The sequence below is a fragment of the Lampetra fluviatilis genome, unplaced genomic scaffold, assembly GCF_964198595.1.
Source record: "Lampetra fluviatilis unplaced genomic scaffold, kcLamFluv1.1 SCAFFOLD_145, whole genome shotgun sequence".
In the NCBI taxonomy this organism is placed as follows: Eukaryota; Metazoa; Chordata; class Hyperoartia; order Petromyzontiformes; family Petromyzontidae; genus Lampetra; species Lampetra fluviatilis.
Genome location: NW_027621523.1, coordinates 112156 through 134655, shown reverse-complemented (window position 1 = coordinate 134655; position 22500 = coordinate 112156). Strand labels below are relative to the sequence as shown.

Genomic DNA, 22500 nt, shown 5'->3' with positions numbered 1-22500 from the left:
CACAGAGACTCACAGAGACTCACAGAGACACACAGAGAGACACATACACACACAGACACCCACAGAGACACGTAGAGACACACAAAAACCTACAGAGACACACAGACACACAGACACACAGACACACAGAGAGACACACAGACACACACACAGAGACACACACAGAGAGACACACAGAGACACACAGAGAGACACACGGAGCCCGCGTGGTGACCTCCAGCCTGGCAGAGCCGGCCCTCATGGGGGCGGCAAGCATGGTGCTGGACTACGGCTCGCGGAGGACCTACTGAGTCACTAAGTCAGTCGCTCAGTCAGTCGCTCAGTCAGTCGCTCGCTCAGTCAGTCAGTCGCTCACTCACTCACTCAGTCACTTACTCAGTCAGTCACTCAGTCAGTCACTCAGTCACCCACTCACTGAGTAGCTCACTCACTCAGTGACAGACTCACTCAGTAGCTCACTCACTCACTCAGAGTCACTCACACACACACACAGAGACACACACAGAGACACACAGAGACACACAGAGACTCACAGAGAGACACACAGAGACACACAGAGATGCACAGAGACACACAGACACACACAGACACACACACACTCACAGAGAGACACACAGAGACACACAGAGATGCACAGAGACACACAGACACACACAGAGACTCACAGAGAGACACACAGAGACACACAGAGAGACACAGAGAGACACACAGAGACACACAGAGATGCAGAGAGACACACAGAGACACACAGAGACCCACACAGACACATACACACAGAGACAGAGAGACACACAGAGACGCACAGAGACACACACAGAGATGCACAGAGATGTGTAAATGCTTAACCCCGAGCTCTCATACTCTGATGGTGCGTTGTCTTTGAGTTGTGCGCCTTTTGGCGTCATCTGGTCCAACATCATGTGAGACTAGGCTCTAAGGAAAGCTGTCTCGGGTGTGGACCAATCAACTTCAAGGACAGTGCATACATTATCAAGAAGTTGTGTGTTTTGTGTTTGCATTATGATTGCAGGTATTGTGGTCTATGCAAACATGACTCCTTGTAAAAAAAAAGGTGTCAGTTTTGTTGCCAGATAGAAGGGTAAAGAACCAAGTATAACCCGTAAAAACAAAGTGTTTCACTCTAAATTCTTTACATGCGTGGCGGCTAGAGTCCTCTCGTCCTCTGGCTTGAGATGGCTGCCACTCACTCACTCACTCACCCACCCACCCACTCACCCACTCACTCACTCATTCACTCACTCACTCACCCACCCACCCACCCACTCACCCACCCACCCACTCACCCACTCACTCACTCATTCACTCACTCACTCACCCACCCACCCACCCACTCACCCACTCACTCACCCACTCACTCACCCACCCACTCACCCACTCACTCACTCATTCACTCACTCACTCACTCACCCACCCACCCACTCACCCACCCACTCACCCACTCACCCACCCACTCACCCACTCACCCCACTCACTCACTCATTCACTCACTCACTCACCCACCCACTCACCCACCCACCCACTTACCCACCCACTCACTCACTCACCCACCCACTCACTCACCCACTCACTCACTCACTCACCCACCCACTCACCCACTCACTCACTCATTCACTCACTCACTCACTCACCCACCCACTCACCCACCCACTCCCACCCACTCACCCACTCACCCCACCCACTCACCCACTCACCCACTCACTCACTCATTCACTCACTCACTCACCCACCCACCCACCCACCCACTCACCCACCCACTCACTCACTCACTCACCCACCCACTCACTCACCCACTCACTCACTCACCCACTCACTCACCCACCCACGTCGCTTCTGAAAAAATTAACCCGTAAAAACAAAGTGTTTCACTCTAAATCCTTTATATGCGTGGCGGCTAGAGTCCTCTCGTCCTCTGGCTTGAGATGGCTGCCACCTATGGGTCAGATGATTGCCTGCCACCATTGAGCAATTGGTCATTAAATATTTAAATTGTTTGTCCTAAAAAGTGTAAAATTTTTGAATTTTTTTTTCACGAAAATTAATTGTCACGCACAACGAGTCTGCGTGCAAAACGTCAGCTCGATTGGATCACGGGAAGTGGGTTAAAAAAAACGACCGAAAGATTTGCACGGTCCTAAGCAAGCGCGCAAGCAAGCGAACTTAATATAAAGGATTTTAAAAAAAATCGTCAACGCAGATACTGCCAGAATACGTGCTTTGTTTGCAATCTGACCACAATTTTACCCGCGCTTAATGCTGCAGACGTGATTTCTCGTAAAAGGTTTTAAGTTTGGTGTTTTAACATCGTAACACGACTATTAATGTGGAGCGTTAACCACAAAACAAATATCGGCAATTATGATTGCCCCTCCTCTTCCGGTCTAGTCTCCTCCCCTTCCTGTTTAGGCTCCGCCTCTTCCTGTCGAGACCCCTCCCCTTCCTGTCTAGTCCCCTCCCCTTCATGTCGAGACCCCTCCCCTTCCTGTCTAGTCCCCTCCCCTTCCTGTCGAGACCCCTCCTCTTCCTGTCTAGTCTCCTCCCCTTCGTGTCGAGACCCCTCCCCTTCCTGTCTAGTCCCCTCCTCTTCCTGTCTAGTCTCCTCCCCTTCCTGTCTAGTCTCCTCCTCTTCCTGTCTAGTCCCCTCCTCTTCCTGTCTAGTCTCCTCCCCTTCGTGTTGAGACCCCTCCCCTTCCTGTCTAGTCCCCTCCCCTTCCTGTCGAGACCCCTCCCCTTCCTGTCTAGTCTCCTCCTCTTCCTGTCTAGTCCCCTCCCCTTCGTGTTGAGACCCCTCCCCTTCCTGTCGAGACCCCTCCCCTTCCTGTCGAGACCCCTCCCCTTCCTGTCTAGTCTCCTCCTCTTCCTGTCTAGTCCCCTCCTCTTCCTGTCTAGTCTCCTCCCCTTCGTGTTGAGACCCCTCCCCTTCCTGTCGAGACCCCTCCCCTTCCTGTCTAGTCCCCTCCTCTTCCTGTCTAGTCTCCTCCCCTTCCTGTCTAGTCTCCTCCTCTTCCTGTCTAGTCCCCTCCTCTTCCTGTCTAGTCTCCTCCCCTTCGTGTTGAGACCCCCTCCCCTTCCTGTCTAGTCCCCTCCCCTTCCTGTCGAGACCCCTCCCCTTCCTGTCTAGTCTCCTCCTCTTCCTGTCTAGTCCCCTCCCCTTCATGTCTAGACCCCTCCCCTTCATGTCTAGTCTCCTCCTCTTCTTGTCTAGTCTCCTCCCCTTCCTGTCTAGTCCCCTCCCCTTCCTGTCGAGACCCCTCCCCTTCCTGTCTAGTCTCCTCCTCTTCCCTGTCTAGTCCCCTCCCCTTCCTGTCTAGACCCCTCCCCTTCCTGTCTAGTCCCCTCCCCTTCATGTCTAGACCCCTCCCCTTCATGTCTAGTCCCCTCCCCTTCCTGTCGAGACCCCTCCCCTTCCTGTCTAGTCCCCTCCTCTTCCTGTCTAGTCTCCTCCCCTTCGTGTTGAGACCCCTCCCCTTCCTGTCTAGTCCCCTCCTCTTCCTGTCTAGTCTCCTCCCCTTCGTGTTGAGACCCCTCCTCTTCTTGTCTAGTCTCCTCCTCTTCCTGTCTAGTCCCCTCCCCTTCGTGTTGAGACCCCTCCCCTTCATGTCTAGACCCCTCCCCTTCATGTCTAGTCCCCTCCCCTTCCTGTCCAGTCTCCTCCCCTTCCTGTCGAGACCCCTCCCTTTCCGGTCCAGTAGCCTCTTCCTGTATATGCCCCTCCCCTTCCGGTCCCCTCCCCTTCCGGTCTAGACCCCTCCTTTTCCTGTCTAGTCCTCTTCTTGTCCAGTCCCCGCCTTTTCCTGTCTAGACCCCTCCCCTTCCTGTCTAGTCCCCTCCCCTTCATGTCTAGTCCCCTCCCCTTCCGGTCTAGACCCCTCCCCTTCCTGTCTAGTCCCCTCCCCTTCATGTCTAGTCCCCTCCCCTTCCGGTCTAGACCCCTCCCCTTCCTGTCTAGTCCCCTCCCCTTCATGTCTAGTCCCCTCCCCTTCCGGTCTAGACCCCTCCCCTTCCTGTCTAGTCCCCTCCCCTTCATGTCTAGTCCCCTCCCCTTCCGGTCTAGACCCCTCCCCTTCCTGTCTAGTCCTTTTCCTGTCTAGTCCCCTCCCCTTCATGTCTAGACCCCTCCCCTTCTGATCTAGACCCCTCCTCTTCCGGTCTAGACCCCTCCCCTTCCTGTCTAGTCCTTTTCCTGTCTAGACCCCTCCCCTTCCTGTCTAGACCCCTCCCCTTCTGATCTAGACCCCTCCCCTTCCGGTCTAGACCCCTCCCCTTCCTGTCCTGCCCAGTTATATTGACTGGTGATGTTCAGGGATGACGGTGATGTCAATCATCATGATGTTAGTGGTGATGATGGTAGTGGTGGTGATGGTGGTGATGATGTTAGTGGTGATGTTAGTGGTGGTGATGATGGTGATGATTATGATGGTGATGTTAGTGGTGATGTTCGTGGCGGGTTGTGGTTATAATTTGGGTCGCATTCCATTCTCAATAAAGAGATTTCAATAACTCTGTCTCTCTGTCCCTATATGTGTCTGTCTCTCTGTCTCTCTGTCTGTGTCTCTGTGTGTCTGTCTCTGTGTCTCTGTGTCTATGAGTGAGTTGGTGGGTGAGTGGGTGGGTGGATGAGTGACTGAGTGAGTGAGTGGGTGGTTGAGTGGGTGGGTGAGTAACTGAGTGGGTTTGTGGGTGAGTGGATGGGTGGATGAGTGAGTGGGTGAGTGAGTGGATAGGTGAATGATCACACTTTAACCATACTATTTCACAGTATTTGAAGTTTATTGGATACTATACACACACATCGAATATATTTTCAATTAATTTTACAAAACGGGTGTAGACTCACCAACACACAGAGACCCACAGACTCACCACCACACAGAGACCCATAGACTCACCACCACACAGAGACCCATAGACTCACCCCCACACAGAGACCCATAGACTCACCACCACACAGAGACCCACAGACTCACCACCACACAGAGACCCATAGACTCACACAGAGACCCATAGACTCACCACCACACAGAGACCCACAGACTCACCACCACACAGAGACCCATAGACTCACACAGAGACCCATAGACTCACCACCACACAGAGACCCATAGACTCACCACCACACAGAGACCCATAGACTCACCCCCACACAGAGACCCATAGACTCACCACCACACAGAGACCCATAGACTCACCACCACACAGAGACCCATAGACTCACCACCACACAGAGACCCATAGACTCACCACCACACAGAGACCCATAGACTCACCACCACACAGAGACCCACAGACTCACCACCACACAGAGACCCACAGACTCACCACCACACAGAGACCCATAGACTCACCACCACACAGAGACCCATAGACTCACACAGAGACCCACAGACTCACCACCACACAGAGACCCACAGACTCATATACTCACCACACAGATAAACTTAACAATTATATATTACTTATATAAAAATTGAAAATCAATACACATTGGTTATGATATGCTCCCGTATAATATACATCGATTATCTGATAGCACACGGTCCCTTGCGTCATGGCAAGCTTCGGAGTTCTGCCAATACTACTAGTAGTACATTTCATCAAAGCGAGTTTAAAAAATAAGTTTTTGTTAAACATTACTGCAAACCCCGGACCTTCCACCATCGATAGATTTGTTCACGAAGCCGTCAAAGACGTTCAACTTTCATCGAGAATATGGATTCACTACGAGACATCTCCCCTTTACCAGTGGCAAAAAATTGTCATAGGTTTTTACCCTTTCATCTGGTACAAAACCTGACACCTTTATACCAGTGGAGACTAGGCTCTAAGGAAAGCTGTCTCGGGTGTGGACCAATCAACTTCAAGGACCATGTGAGACTAGGCTCTAAGGAAAGCTGTCTCGGGTGTGGACCAATCAACTTCAAGGACCATGTGAGACTAGGCTCTAAGGAAAGCTGTCTCGGGTGTGGACCAATCAACTTCAAGGACCATGTGAGACTAGGCTCTAAGGAAAGCTGTCTCGGGTGTGGACCAATCAACTTCAAGGACCATGTGAGACTAGGCTCTAAGGAAAGCTGTCTCGGGTGTGGACCAATCAACTTCAAGGACCATGTGAGACTAGGCTCTAAGGAAAGCTGTCTCGGGTGTGGACCAATCAACTTCAAGGACCATGTGAGACTAGGCTCTAAGGAAAGCTGTCTCGGGTGTGGACCAATCAACTTCAAGGACCATGTGAGACTAGGCTCTAAGGAAAGCTGTCTCGGGTGTGGACCAATCAACTTCAAGGACCATGTGAGACTAGGCTCTAAGGAAAGCTGTCTCGGGTGTGGACCAATCAACTTCAAGGACCATGTGAGACTAGGCTCTAAGGAAAGCTGTCTCGGGTGTGGACCAATCAACTTCAAGGACCATGTGAGACTAGGCTCTAAGGAAAGCTGTCTCGGGTGTGGACCAATCAACTTCAAGGACCATGTGAGACTAGGCTCTAAGGAAAGCTGTCTCGGGTGTGGACCAATCAACTTCAAGGACCATGTGAGACTAGGCTCTAAGGAAAGCTGTCTCGGGTGTGGACCAATCAACTTCAAGGACCATGTGAGACTAGGCTCTAAGGAAAGCTGTCTCGGGTGTGGACCAATCAACTTCAAGGACCATGTGAGACTAGGCTCTAAGGAAAGCTGTCTCGGGTGTGGACCAATCAACTTCAAGGACCATATGAGACTAGGCTCTAAGGAAAGCTGTCTCGGGTGTGGACCAATCAACTTCAAGGACAGTGCACATACATTATCAGAGTTGTGTTTTTTGTTTGCATTATGACTGCAGGTATTGTGGTCTATGCAAACATGACTCCTTGTAAAAAAGGCGTCAGTTTTGTTGCCAGATAGAAGATAAAAAAACCAATTATCATATTTTTACTGGCAAATGAGGAACCAATGGTGTAAATGCTTTACCCTGAGCTCATACTCTGATGGTGCGTTGTCTTTGAGTTGTGCGCCTTTTGGCGTCATCTGGTCCAACACCAAGTGAGACTAGGCTCGGGTGTGGACCAATCAACTTCAAGCACAGTGCATATCATCATCAGAGTTGTTTCTTTTTGTTTGCATTTTGACTGCTTGTGTTGTGGTTATTGCAAACATGGTGCCTTGTATAAAGGTGTCAGTTTTTGTACCAGTTGAAAGATGGATTCAGACTGAGCAATCATTGGAAGGACTTTCATGAACCGCGTCGAGTTTGAACCGCTGTGATTCTCACCCGTGTCGTCTTGATGATTCTGGGTTACTAATTCAAAGTTCTTTAGGTAAACTCACATCGGTATCAAACAAAATCAATGATGGTGTAGCCAGAGATGCAAAGCAATCACCGCAACCACCATCATCATCACCACCACAACCATCACCACCATTATCATCATCACCATCAAAACCACCATCATCACCACCACCACCATCATCACCACCATTACAACCACTACCATCACCGCCATCATCATCACCACCACCATCATCATCATCACCACCTCCATCACCACCATCACCACCACCTCCACCACCTCCATCACAACAACCATCACCACCATCACAACCACCACCACCATCACCACCACCAAAACCACCACCACAACCACCATCACCACCACCTCCACCACCTCCATCGCCACCATCACAACAACCATCACCACCATCACCGCCGTCACCACCACAACCATCACCACAACCACCACCACGGCAGACAGAATAAGGTATCAACATCGTGGTTGATGATGATTGTGATGATTGATTTGATTTTCTACCTACACTTTACCGAAAGAACCAAAAGTATGGATTCCTGCACACCACAAACCCTCCACAACTCCACAAAAACTCATTCCCGCCCCCCCTCCTCCCTCGCCGATATTAAGTCACAAAAGCGGATCGATTTCTCTCGCCTGAAGACGTGTTGTGACCGAAACGTCGGTCTTCCATGAGTTTAACGAAAGAACGCGGAGACTCCTGAGACGGGTAAAATCACCACGTAGACTCAGCACTCACTCACAGACTCACCACTCACTCACCACTCACCATATACACACAGACTCACCCACTCACTCACCACTCACTCACAGACTCACCACCACGTAGACTCACCCACTCACCACTCAACTCACCACTCACAGACTCACCACTCAGCTCACAGGCTCACCACTCACTCACCACTCACTCAGACTCACCACCACGTAGACTCACCCACTCACCTCACCACTCACTCACAGACTCACCACTCAGCTCACAGGCTCACCACACACACACAGGCTCACCACTCACTCACCACTCACTCACAGACTCACCACCACGTAGACTCACCCACTCACCACTCAACTCACTCACAGACTCACCACTCAGCTCACAGGCTCACCACACACACACACAGGCTCACCACTCACTCACCACTCACTCACAGACTCACCACCACGTAGACTCACCCACTCACCACTCAACTCACCACTCACTCACAGACTCACCACTCACTCACCACTCACTCACAGACTCACCACTCAGCTCACAGGCTCACCACACACACACACAGGCTCACCACTCACTCACCACTCACTCACAGACTCACCACCACGTAGACTCACCCACTCACCACTCAACTCACCACTCACTCACAGACTCACCACTCACTCACCACTCACTCACAGACTCACCACTCAGCTCACAGGCTCACCACACACACACACAGGCTCACCACTCACTCACCACTCACTCAGACTCACCACCACGTAGACTCACCCACTCACCTCACCACTCACTCACAGACTCACCACTCAGCTCACAGGCTCACCACACACACACAGGCTCACCACTCACTCACCACTCACTCACAGACTCACCACCACGTAGACTCACCCACTCACCACTCAACTCACTCACAGACTCACCACTCAGCTCACAGGCTCACCACACACACACACAGGCTCACCACTCACTCACCACTCACTCACAGACTCACCACCACGTAGACTCACCCACTCACCACTCAACTCACCACTCACTCACAGACTCACCACTCACTCACCACTCACTCACAGACTCACCACTCACTCACCACTCACCATATACACACAGACTCACCCACTCACTCACCACTCACTCACAGACTCACCACTCACTCACCACCACGTAGACTCACCCACTCACCACTCAACTCACCACTCACTCACAGACTCACCACTCACTCACAGACTCACCACTCACCATATACACACAGACTCACCCACTCACTCACCACTCACTCACAGACTCACCACCACGTAGACTCACCCACTCACCACTCAACTCACCACTCACTCACAGACTCACCACTCACTCACAGACTCACCACTCACTCACCACTCACCATATACACACAGACTCACCCACTCACTCACCACTCACTCACAGACTCACCACTCAACTCACAGGCTCACCACACACACACACAGACTCACCACTCACTCACCACCACGTAGACTCACCCACTCACCACTCAACTCACCACTCACTCACAGACTCACCACTCAACTCACAGGCTCACCACACACACACACAGGCTCACCACTCACTCACCACTCACTCACAGACTCACCACCACGTAGACTCACCCACTCACCACTCAACTCACTCACAGACTCACCACTCAGCTCACAGGCTCACCACACACACACACAGGCTCACCACTCACTCACCACTCACTCACAGACTCACCACCACGTAGACTCACCCACTCACCACTCAACTCACCACTCACTCACAGACTCACCACTCAGCTCACAGGCTCACCACACACACACACAGGCTCACCACTCACCACTCACTCACAGACTCACCACCACGTAGACTCACCCACTCACCACTCAACTCACTCACAGACTCACCACTCAGCTCACAGGCTCACCACACACACACACACAGGCTCACCACTCACCATACAAAAACTCACCACTCACTCACAGACTCACCACTTACTCACAGACTCACCACATACACACACAAACTCACCACTCACCACATACACACACAGACTCACCACAACATAGACTCACCACACACCACTCACTCGCCACTCACCACAGGCTCTGTAGAGGCCTAGGCCTCAAGGCAGGCTCTGTAGAGGCCTGGGCCTCAAGACAGACTCTGTAGAGGCCTAGGTCTCAAGGCAGGCTCTGTAGAGGCCTGGGCCTCAAGGCAGGCTGTGTGGAGGCCTTAGGCCTCAAGGCAGGCTCTGTAGACGCCTAGGCCTCAAGGCAGGCTGTGTAGAGGCCTAGGCCTCAAGGCAGGCTGTGTAGACGCCTAGGCCTCAAGGCAGGCTGTGTAGAGGCCTAGGCCTCAAGACAGGCTGTGTAGAGGCCTAGGCCTCAAGGCAGGCTCTGTAGACGCCTAGGCCTCAAGGCAGGCTGTGTAGAGGCCTAGGCCTCAAGACAGGCTGTGTAGAGGCCTAGGCCTCAAGGCAGGCTCTGTAGACGCCTAGGTCTCAAGGCAGGCTCTGTAGAGGCCTAGGCCTCAAGGCAGGCTGTGTGGAGGCCTTAGGCCTCAAGGCAGGCTCTGTAGACGCCTAGGCCTCAAGGCAGGCTGTGTAGAGGCCTAGGCCTCAAGGCAGGCTCTGTAGACGCCTAGGCCTCAAGGCAGGCTGTGTAGAGGCCTAGGCCTCAAGGCAGCCTGTGTAGAGGCCTAGGCCTCAAGACAGACTCTGTAGAGGCCTAGGCCTCATCTCAGCCTGTGTAGAGGCCTTAGGCCTCACCACAGGCTGTGTAGAAGCCTAGGCCTCAAGACAGGCTGTGTAGAAGCCTAGGCCTCGCCTCAGACTGTGTAGAGGCCTTAGGCCTCACCACAGGCTGTGTAGAAGCCTAGGCCTCAAGACAGGCTCTGTAGAGGCCTAGGCCTCACCTCAGACTGTGTAGAGGCCTTAGGCCTCATCTCAGCCTGTGTAGAGGCCTTAGGCCTCACCACAGGCTGTGTAGAAGCCTAGGCCTCAAGACAGGCTGTGTAGAAGCCTAGGCCTCGCCTCAGACTGTGTAGAGGCCTTAGGCCTCATCTCAGCCTGTGTAGAGGCCTTAGGCCTCACCACAGGCTGTGTAGAAGCCTAGGCCTCAAGACAGGCTGTGTAGAAGCCTAGGCCTCACCTCAGTCTGTGTAGAGGCCTTAGGCCTCACCACAGGCTGTGTAGAAGCCTAGGCCTCAAGACAGGCTGTGTAGAAGCCTAGGCCTCGCCTCAGACTGTGTAGAGGCCTTAGGCCTCACCTCAGCCTGTGTAGAGGCCTAGGCCTCAAGACAGGCTCTGTAGAGGCCTAGGCCTCGCCTCAGGCTGTGTAGAGGCCTAGGCCTCAAGACAGGCTGTGTAGAGGCCTAGGCCTCGCCTCAGGCTGTGTAGAGGCCTAGGCCTCAGGCTGCGTGTGATGAGGTGCAGGTAGTGAGCGTCATGGGCTGAGTTGGTGAGTGGCGGTGAGCGCTCACTCACACTCACCACTCACCACCACACACTCACTCAGACTCACTCACCACCACACACTCACTCAGACTCACCACTCACTCACCACACACTCACTCAGACTCACCACTCACTCACCACACACTCACTCAGACTCACCACTCACTCACCACACACTCACTCAGACTCACCACTCACTCACCACACACTCACTCAGACTCACCACTCACTCACCACACACTCACTCAGACTCACTCACCACCACACACTCACTCAGACTCACCACTCACTCACCACACACTCACTCAGACTCACTCACCACCACACACTCACTCAGACTCACCACCACACACTCACTCAGACTCACTCACCACCACACACTCACTCAGACTCACCACTCACTCACCACCATACACTCACTCAGACTCACTCACCACCACACACTCACTCAGACTCACCACTCACTCACCACACACTCACTCAGACTCACACACCACCACACACTCACTCAGACTCACCACTCACTCACCACCATACACTCACTCAGACTCACCACTCACCACCACACACTCACTCAGACTCACCACTCACTCACCACCACACACTCACTCAGACTCACTCACCACCACACACTCACTCAGACTCACCACTCACTCACCACCATACACTCACTCAGACTCACTCACCACCACACACTCACTCAGACTCACCACTCACTCACCACCATACACTCACTCAGACTCACTCACCACCACACACTCACTCAGACTCACCACTCACTCACCACACACTCACTCAGACTCACTTACCACCACACACTCACTCAGACTCACCACTCACTCACCACACACTCACTCAGACTCACTCACCACCACACACTCACTCCGACTCACCACTCACTCACCACCACACACTCACTCAGACTCACTCACCACCACACACTCACTCAGACTCACCACTCACTCACCACCACACACTCACTCAGACTCACTCACCACCACACACTCACTCAGACTCACCACTCACTCACCACACACTCACTCAGACTCACTCACCACCACACACTCACTCAGACTCACCACTCACTCACCACCATACACTCACTCAGACTCACTCACCACCACACACTCACTCAGACTCACCACTCACTCACCACCATACACTCACTCAGACTCACTCACCACCACACACTCACTCAGACTCACCACTCACTCACCACACACTCACTCAGACTCACTCACCACCACACACTCACTCAGACTCACCACTCACTCACCACACACTCACTCACCACCACACACTCACTCAGACTCACCACTCACTCACCACCATACACTCACTCAGACTCACTCACCACCACACACTCACTCAGACTCACCACTCACTCACCACCATACACTCACTCAGACTCACTCACCACCACACACTCACTCAGACTCACCACTCACTCACCACCATACACTCACCACACTCACCACCATACACTCACAGACTCACACACACACTAACCACCACACACTCACCACACACTCACCACCACACACACTCAGACTCACACACACACTCATTACACACACTCAGACTCACCACCACACACTCACCACATACACACACAGACTCACCCACTCACTCACACACTCACCACCACATAGACTCACCACTCACAGACTCACCACACAGACTCACCACACAGACTCACTCACCACACACACACTCACCACACACACAGACTCACCACACACAGACTCACCACACACTCACCACACACACTCACCACCACATAAACTCACCACACACAGACTCACCACCACACTCACCACACACACACACAGACTCACCACACACAGACTCACCACCACACACTCAGACTCACCACACAGACTCAGACTCACCACTCACACAGACTCACCACAGACTCAGACTCACCACAGACTCCCCACCACACACCACACATAGACTCACCACCATATAGACTCACCACTCACCCACTCACCCACCCACTCATTCACCCAACCAACCACTCACTCACCCACTCACTCACTCACCCACTCACCCACCCACTCACTCACCCACCCACTCACCCACCCACTCAGTCACTCACCCACCCACCCACTCACTCACTCACCCACCCACCCACTCACTCACTCACTCACTCACCCACCCACCCACCCACTCACTCACTCACTCACCCACCCACCCACCCACTCACCCACCCACTCACTCACTCACAGACCCACCCACTCACTCACTCACTCACCCACCCACCCACTCACTCACCCACCCACCCACTCACTCACTCACTCACTCACCCACCCACCCACCCACTCACTCACTCACCCACCCACCCACACACCCACCAACCACCCACCCACCCACCCACTCACTCACCCACTCACCCACCCACCCACTCACCCACCCACCCACCCACCCACTCACTCACTCACCCACCCACCCACCCACTCACCCACCCACCCACTCACCCACCCACCCACCCACTCACCCACCCACCCACCCACTCACTCACCCACTCACTCACCCACCCACTCACTCACCCACTCACTCACTCACTCACCCACCCACCCACCCACTCACCCACCCACTCACCCACCCACTCACCCACTCACTCACCCACCCACCCACTCACCCACCCACCCACCCACTCACTCACCCACCCACCCACTCACTCACCCACCCACCCACTCACCCACCCACTCACCCACTCACCCACCCACCCACTCACCCACTCACTCACCCACCCACTCACTCACTCACTCACCCACTCACTCACCCACCCACCCACCCACTCACCCACTCACTCACCCACCCACTCACCCACTCACTCACCCACTCACTCACCCACCCACCCACTCACCCACTCACTCACCCACCCACCCACTCACTCACCCACCCACTCACTCACTCACCCACCCACCCACCCACTCACTCACCCACCCACCCACGCTACACCAGCATGGCTATAAGACTGCTCACATCAAGACCCTCAGATTGTTCTGGAGGGAATGACCGAGTTGATGGCAATGATGATGGCGATGGTGGCGGCGATGGTGGTGGTGATGGTGGTGATGGTGATGATGGGAAAATTAACGGCCATGATGGTGTAGCCAGAGATGCAAAGCAACCACCATCACCACCATCACCATCACCACCACCATCACCACCATCACCATCACGGGTGTAAGATCGCCAGCCGGTGTGATCCCCGCTGCTGATGGATCTCCAGTCAAGACCCAGAACTTTGACCAGGTCCAGGTGGAGCAACGTGGTGGTGGTGGTGGAGGTGGTGGTGGAGGTGGTGGTGGAGGTGGTGGTGGAGGTGGAGGACTTTGCAGAGGTGAGCGGCCAGATGGTACCGCAATAGAATTCACCATCACCACCATCACCACCACCATCACCATCACAACCATCACCACAACCATCACCACCACCAAAACCATCACCACAACCATCACCACCACCATCACCACCACCACAACCATCACCACCACCATCACCACCACCAAAACCATCACCACAACCATCACCACCACCACAACCATCACCACAACCACCACCACGGCAGACAGAATAAGGTATCAACATCGTGGTTGATGATGATGGTTGTGGTGATTGTGGTTGTGGTGATGGTTGTGGTGGTGATGGTGGTGCTGCAAGCAAGTGGATTTCTTCCTCACCACCACTCACCACCTCCACCACCTCCACCACCTCCTCACCACCACCACTCACCACCACCTCCACCACCTCCACCACCTCCACCACCTCCACCACCTCCACCACCTCCACACCAACTCTGGAGCTTGGCAGGGAAATTCTGGCATAGAAACCATCACCACCACCAAATCCACCACCAACTCCACCATCAACTCCACCACCACAACCACCAACTCCACCACCAACTCCACAACCACCAACTCCACCACCACCACAACCACCAACTCCACCACCACCACAACCACCAACTCCACCACCAATTCCACCACCACCACAAACTCCATCACCAAATTCTCCAAATCCACCACCTCCACATCCACCACAACAACCACCACAACCTCCAGCACATCCACCACAACCACCAGCACCACCAGCACCACCTCCACCACAACCACCACCACCTCCACCACCACCACCACCACCTCCACCACCTCCAGTAGCAGCAGTAGGACGATGATGATGAGCGTGAGTGCCAACATCGTGTTGATGTTGTTGATGTTGTTGTCGATGTTGTTGTGGTGGTGGTGGTGGTTGTTGTCGATGTGGTTGTGGTTGTTGTTGTGGTGGTTGTTGTGGTGGTGGTTGTGGTCGTGGTGGTTGTTGTGGTTGTGAGCGACGTGGAATCCGCTCTGGTACGGATGCTGGATCACCCGCCGGAGATCCTCGCCATGACGACGATGATGAAGATGGCGACGTTGTTGTTGTTGTGGTTGTTGAAGTTGTTGTTGAAGTTGTTGTTGATGTTGTTGATGTGGTTGATGTTGTTGTTGATGTTGTTGAAGTTGATGTTGTTGATGCTGTTGATGTTGATGTGGTTGATGTTGTTGTTGATGTTGTTGAAGTTGATGTTGTTGATGATGAAGTTGTTGATGTTGTTGATGTTGAAGTTGTTGATGTTGTTGTTGATGTTGACACAGGAGGCCATCACGCTCCCCCCGGCACGACATCCACGTCACCTCGCCACTGTGCTCCACCGATGGCGATGATGACAATGATGGCGATGATGGCGATGATGGCGATGATGGCGATGATGGCGGTGATGGCGGTGATGGTGGCGATGATGATGATGACGATGATGGCGATGATGGCGATGACGGCGATGATGATGGTGATGATGACGGCGATGATGATGGTGATGATGATGGCGATGATGTCGGTGATGTCGGAGTGGTGGTGACGACGTTCCAGGTGCAGCAGGAGGTTTTGCGCAACGACGTTTTGTCGCCGAGTTCCACCAGCGACGAGGTGGACGGAGTGGAGTGAAGGCCGGACTGGGGGGGGGAGGGGTGAGGAGGTGGTGAGTGGGGGTGTGAAGGTGGTGAGTAGGTGGTGAGGGGGGGGTGAGGGGGGGGGTGAGGGGGGGGGGTGAGGGGGGGGTGAGTGGGGGGGGTGAGGGTGGTGAGTAGGTGGTGAGGGGGGGGTGAGAGGGGGGGGTGAGGGGGGGGTGAGGGGGGGGTGAGTGGGGGGGTGAGGGGTGGTGAGTAGGTGGTGAGGGGGGGGTGAGGGGGGGTGAGGGGGGGGGGGGGTGAGGGTGGTGAGGGTGGGGGGGAGGGGTGAGGAGGTGGTGAGTGGGGGGTGAGGGGGGGGGTGAGGGGGGGGGGTGAGGTGAGGGGGGGGGAGGGGTGAGGAGGTGGTGAGTGGGGGGGTGAGGGTGGTGAGTAGGTGGTGAGGGGGGGGGTGAGGGGGGGGGGTGAGGGGGGGGGGTGAGGGGGGGGGTGAGTGGGGGGGGTGAGGGTGGTGAGTAGGTGGTGGGGGGGGGGGTGAGGGGGGGGTGAGGGGGGGGGGGGGGTGAGGGTGGTGAGGGGGGGGGGGAGGGGTGAGGAGGTGGTGAGTGGGGGGTGAGGGGGGGGGTGAGGGGGGGGGTGAGGGTAGTGAGGGGGGGGAGGGGAGGGGTGAGGAGGGTGGTGAGTGGGGGGGTGAGGGGGGGGGTGAGGGGGGGGGTGAGGGGGGGGGGGTGAGGGTAGTGAGGGGGGGGAGGTGGTGAGGTGGTGAGGGTAGGGGGGGGGGGTGGTGAGGGTGGGGTGAGGGGGGGGGGTGGTGAGGTAGTGAGGGTGGGGTGAGTGGGGGGGGGGTGGTGAGGGTGGGGGTGAGGGCAGGTGGTTGATGGGGGGGGGAGGTTGGTGGGGTGAGGGGCGGGTGAGGAGGGTGGTGAGTGGGTGGGGGGGGTGAGGTGGTGAGGGTTGGTGAGGGTGGGGTGGAGGTGGTGGTGAGGAGGTGGTGAGGAGGTGGTGAGGAGGTGGTGAGGTGTGGTGAGTCTCTGTGTAGACTCACCACACCACTCACCACTACACTATACACACTATACACTACCACTACTACACTTACTACTCCCCACACACCCCACTCACCACACCACTCACCACACACTCACCCACCACTCACCACACACTCACCACACACTCACCACACACACACACTCACCACACACTCACCACACACTCACCACACACTCACAGACACACCACACACTCACCAAACACACTCACCACACACTCACCACACACTCACATACACACCACACACTCACCACACACTCACCACACACTCACCACACACTCACCACACACTCACCACACACACACACTCACCACACACTCACCACACACTCACCACACACTCACCACACACACACACTCACCACACACTCACCACACACTCACCACACACTCACCACACACTCACCACACCACACACACTCACCACACACTCACCACACACTCACCACACACTCACCACACACTCACAGACACACCACACACACTCACCACACACTCACCACACACTCACCACACACTCACCACACACTCACAGACACACCACACACTCACCACACACTCACCACACACTCACACCACACACACTCACCACACACTCACAGACACACCACACACTCACCACACACTCACCACACACTCACCACACACTCACAGACTCACCACACACTCACCACACACTCACACACACACTCACCACACACTCACAGACACACACCACACACTCACCACACACTCACCACACACTCACCACACACTCACCACACACTCACCACACACTCACAGCACACACCACACACTCACCACACACTCACCACACACACTCACACACACTCACCACACACTCACAGACACACCCACACACTCACCACACACTCACCACACACTCACCACACACTCACAGACACACCACACACTCACCACACATTCCCACACACTCACCACACACTCACCACACACTCACCACACACACTCACCACACGCTCACCACACACTCACAGACACACTACCACCACACACTCACCACACACTCACAGACACACCACACACTCACCACACACTCACCACAACACTCACCACACACTCACAGACACACCACACACTCACCACACACTCACCACACACTCACCACACACACTCAACCACACTCACCACACACTCACCACACACTCACCACACACTCACAGACACACCACACACTCACCACACACACTCACCACACACTCACCACACACTCACAGACACACCACACACTCACCACACACACTCACCCACACACTCACCACACACTCACAGACACACCACACACACACCACACACTCACCACACACTCACCACACACTCACAGACACACCACACACTCACCACACACTCACCACACACTCACCACACACTCACCACACACTCACAGACACACCACACACTCACCACACACTCACCACACACTCACCACACACTCACCACACACTCACCACACACTCACAGACACACACACACACTCACCACACACTCACCACACACTCACCACACACTCACCACACACTCACAGACACACCACACACTCACCACACACTCACCACACACTCACCACACACTCACCACACACTCACAGACACACCACACACTCACCCACACACTCACCACACACTCACCACACACTCACAGACACACCACACACTCACCACACACTCACCACACATTCACCACACACACTCACCACACACACTCACCACACACACTCACCACACACTCACCACGACACTCACCACTCACTCACCACACACTCACCACACACTCACCACACACTCACCACTCACGTCACCACGCACTCACCACGCACTCACCACGCACTCACCACGCACTCACCACGCACACTCACCACACACTCACCACACACTCACCACACACTCACCACACACACACACTCACCCACACACACACACAGACACACACAGACACTCACCACACACACTCACCACACACACACAGACACTCACCACACACACTCACCACACACACACACTCACCACACACACACACAGACACACACAGACACTCACCACACACACACACACACCACACACACTCACCACACACACACACAGACACACACAGACACACACAGACACTCACCACACACACTCACCACACACACTCACCACACCACACTCACCACCACACACACACTCACCACACACTCACCACACACACTCACCACACACACTCACCACACACACTCACCACACACACTCACCACACACACACTCACCACACACACTCACCCACACACACACACTCACCACCCACACACACACACAGACACACACAGACACTCACCACACACACTCACCACACACACACACTCACCACACACACACACAGACACACACAGACACTCACCACACACACACACTCACCACACACACACACAGACACACACAGACACTCACCACACACACAGACACACACAGACACTCACCACACACACACACAGACACACACAGACACTCACCACACACACACACCACACACACCACCACACTCACCCACACACACTCACCACACACACTCACCACACACACACACAGACACACACAGACACTCACCACACACACACACTCACCACACACACACACAGACACACACAGACACTCACCACACACACACACTCACCACACACACTCACCACACACACACACAGACACACACAGACACTCACCACACACACACACTCACCACACACACACACAGACACTCACCACACACACTCACCACACACACACACTCACCACACACACTCACCACACACTCACCACACACACTCACCACACACTCACCACACACTCACCACACACACACACAGACACACACAGACACTCACCACACACTCACCACACACCCTCACCACACACACTCACCACACACACACACAGACACACACAGACACTCACCACACACACACACTCACCACACACCACACAGACACTCACCACACACACTCACCACACACACACACTCACCACACACACTCACCACACACACACACTCACCACACAGACACTCACCACACACACACACTCACCACACACACACAGACACACACACAGACACTCACCACACACACACACAGACACACACAGACACTCACCCACACACACTCACCACACACACACACAGACACACACACACACTCACCCACACACCACACTCACCACACACACACACTCACCACACACACACACAGACACACACAGACACACACCACACACACACACAGACACTCACCACACACACACACAGACACACACAGACACTCACCACACACACTCACCACACACACACCACTCACCACACACACACACACAGACACACACAGACACTCACCACACACACTCACCACACACACACACTCACAACACACACTCACCACACCACACTCACCACACACACTCACACACACACAGACACACTCACCACACACACTCACCACACACACTCACCACACACACACACACACAGACACACACAGACACACACAGACACTCACCACACACACTCACCACACACACACAAACTCACAACACACACTCACCACACACACTCACCACACACACTCACCACACACAGACACTCACCACACACACACACTCAACACACACAACACACACAGACACTCACCACACACACACACTCACCACACACACTCACCACAACACACACACACACAGACACTCACCACACACACTCACAGACACACACTCACCACACACACACAGACACACACAGACACTCACCACACACACTCACAGACACACACTCACCACACACACACAGACACACACAGACACTCACCAACACACACTCACCACACACACACACTCACCACACACACACACAGACACCACCACACACACTCACCACACACACACACTCACCACACACTCACCACACACACCACCACAACACACTCACCACACAACACTCACCACACACTCACCACACACACACACTCACCACACACACACTCAGACACACACAGACACTCACCACACACACTCACACACACACACACAGACACACACAGACACTCACCACACACACTCACCACACACACTCACCACACACACTCACCACACACACACACAGACACACACAGACACTCACCACACACTCACCACACACACACACAGACACACACAGACACTCACACACACACTCACCACACACACTCACCACACACACTCACCACACACACACAGCACACACACACTCACCACACACACACACAGACACACACAGACACTCACCACACACTCACCACACACACACACAGACACACACAGACCACTCACCACACACACACACACAGACACACACAGACACTCACCACACACACTCACCACACACACTCACCACACACACTCACCACACACACACACAGACACACACAGACACACACTCACGCTCACCACACACACACACAGACACACACAGACACTCACCACACACACTCACAACACACACACACAGACACACACACACACTCACCACACACACACTCCACCACACACACTCACCACACACACACACTCACCACACACACACACTCACCACACACACTCACCACACACACACACAGACACACACACACACTCACCACACACACACACAGACACACACACACACTCACCACACACCACACTCACCACACACACACACACACAATCACCACACACACTCACCACACACACTCACCACACACACACACTCACCACACACACTCACCACACACACACACCACACTCACCACACACACTCACCACACACACACACTCACCACACACACACAATCACCACACACACTCACCACACACACACACACACTCACCACACACACTCACCACACACTCACCACACGCTCACCACACACACACACAGACACACACAGACACACACAGACACACACACACACTCACCACACACACACACTCACCACACACACACACAGACACACACACTCACCACACACACACACAGACACACA

At 54.3% G+C, this 22500-nt stretch overlaps 1 long non-coding RNA gene across 1 annotated transcript in view; it reads right to left on the bottom strand.

Annotated features, from left to right (window-relative positions):
- Positions 1 to 15630: 15630 nt before the first annotated feature.
- LOC144955365 (uncharacterized) overlaps positions 15631 to 22500 on the bottom strand; it is a 12135-nt gene continuing 5265 nt past the window's right edge. The window contains exon 4 of the long non-coding RNA XR_013641627.1: positions 15631 to 16454. This is a non-coding gene — a long non-coding RNA (uncharacterized LOC144955365). The remainder of the gene's footprint in view (positions 16455 to 22500) is intronic.